General features: G+C 40.9%; 1 protein-coding gene across 1 annotated transcript in view; it reads left to right on the top strand.

The window, feature by feature from the left end:
* Arhgef7 (Rho guanine nucleotide exchange factor (GEF) 7) overlaps positions 1 to 2399 on the top strand; it is an 87347-nt gene that overhangs the window by 503 nt on the left and 84445 nt on the right. The gene's annotated exons all lie outside the window — the stretch shown is intronic.

Genomic DNA, 2399 nt, shown 5'->3' with positions numbered 1-2399 from the left:
CCGGGAATGGGGGTGCCGGGGGCGGGGCTGGGCGATCCCGGGTTGCCTTGGGGACCGGAAGGGGGTCGAGCGTCCAGGCATCCCTTTCGCTGATCTTGCTGCCTCCGTGGTTCGCTGCGGCCGCAGGCGTGGCAGACCCGTAGTGGAGCGGCGGGCGTGTGGAATCCCGCGCTGCCCCTGACCCCTCAGGACCGGTGGTTGCCCGGGCGCGCGCCAGCGAACCTTCATAACCACCGTTGTGGGGGCCCGGGCTCCCGTCCAGTCCTGAGCCGGCTCTGGGGCATTCTCCCGGCTGTGCGTCCAGGTCTGGCCCGGTCCTCAGCAGGTGATCTACTGGCCTGGGTTGCAATGAAGTGGCCGGAAACCCTCCTGGCTCCCTGCCTCCTCTGCCTTTTCCCCCTCGGGCTGGGAACCCTGTGGTTTTACTGGGCCTCTTAGCATGTACATTCGGAAGCTCTTAGGAACCGGCATGTGGCGTTGTAAGATGTAGAGAGAGAGAGGGGGGGGGAGAGTGTGTGTGTGTGTGTGTGTTCTCCCCCCCCTTCCCATGTTGCATAATGCTTTCTATTATGTGTGGCTCATTGGATCTTCCATGGTCAGCTCTGGTGGTTTCTTTTATCATTTGTAATTTTTCTAATACCTGGGGTAGTGCTTTACACCAGAAACCTTTTCTAGAAAACTGCTTGTTGAAATGGTTGCAGTCAGTTCTAAACCTTGCCATTTATGTTTGGTACTTTTTTAGCTTAGCATTTCATCTTGATCTTTGTGGTAGGATTTTATTTTCTTCAGACCACCGAGTTTTGTTTGTATGTCTGTATTTTTGAAACTTCCATTGCACATTAAGATGATGTGATGTCAGTGTTAAGATGTTTTAAGAAAGTATTTGTTTTTAAGGAAATTAAATGTTAAACCCTCATTTTTATTTTTCCAAAGTTGCTCTTGGTATTTCATATATCATCTACTTTTTTTTTTTTTTTAGCAGTTGTATATTCAGAGGCACTCTGAAGAGAGTCTTTCACTCTTGTGTCCACAGAATCTACATCAGTGCTTGGCACAGAGTAGGCCTTGCATAAAATACTTGTGAAAGATCAAGTGAAGTTAGCACAGAGTAGACTTTGTAAGTATTTTGTATAGATCTGGTGAGTTTGACTTTGTAATGGGCAACAAGTAGTTTTCCCTTGAGACCTATCAGTTGTGACTTATTTTGTGACTTTTCTGTTGTGATTATTTTTAGAGTACCTCCAATCAGATTAAAATGAACACTGTAGAGGCAAAAACTAGTATTCTTTCAAGCTGAGTGTCCTAATTACCTAGGAGATAATAAAAATAAAATAGTAAGAAAACAGCATATGGAAAGACTCCATTTGTTTAGTCACTGATTTTCAGGGAGTATCCCGATAAAGAACCTGTGTATGATATGGCTCCATCTCCGGCTCACAACCAGGGATCAGTGGTATTATATAGTAAGTCCTGTTTCCCACAGCAGAAAGAACTCCTTGGTATTCTCTCAGTGAGATGGAGGAGATGGGAAAGACATTACATGTGTGAAGTGTGTCCCAGGATTTACACATTCATTAAATTGTGAATGTGAGAGACTGACAGGCAACATAGTAAAATCTTCGATTATCTCTTATAGTATTCTGTAGAGATCCTTTCAGACTGAATCATGTTATTAACACCTTTTTTGGTGTATGTATTTTATAGTTTGTTTCCAGTTTAAACACACTCAGTGATTTCCTGAAGGAAAAAGAGAGCACCATGGCTACTGTGTCAGTTATTTTAATGCACACATTTCTTAATTAGCTGTAGAAAATCAGATATTCCTTTAGGAGTTGTGCTGATTATGAAAGAAGCTTCTTAGGTTATATTTAAAAGAATTTCATGCAGTTAACATTAACTGTTAGAATTTGAGAAACAACTGTAGGCTTTTATTTAGAAGACACTTGCTTTTGTAATTTAAGAATTGGACAGTTTTGTGCTGTAAAGCAATTCACACAACTTAGATGACCTTTTCAGCTTCTTGGGGGGGTAACTTTTCTTTGCCACCAGCATATCTTTTTTATTTTTTTTAAAATAGATTATCTTCCCATGTGTTTGTATCTTTAATTTCTTTCAGCAGTATTTTGTGTATTCCCCACTCCCTAGTTTGGAGAATTTTGTATTTTTGATGTTATTGTAAATGTCATTTTCTTCTTAGATCAGTCATTGTTAATGCAGAGAAATACAACTGATGATTATATTTTGATTTTGTATCCTTTATTGTTTATTATTATTCTAAAGGTGATATATGGAGGGATTACAGTTACATGAGTCAGGTAATAAGTACATTTTTTTTATACAGTGTCTTCTGTTCCCCCATTCCTAGTCTGCTAAATTAATTAATTATTATTATTTTTTGT

The sequence above is a fragment of the Dipodomys ordii genome, unplaced genomic scaffold, assembly GCF_000151885.1.
Source record: "Dipodomys ordii isolate 6190 unplaced genomic scaffold, Dord_2.0 Scaffold64, whole genome shotgun sequence".
Taxonomy (NCBI): domain Eukaryota; kingdom Metazoa; phylum Chordata; class Mammalia; order Rodentia; family Heteromyidae; genus Dipodomys; species Dipodomys ordii.
This window is presented reverse-complemented; position numbering and strand designations above follow the sequence as displayed.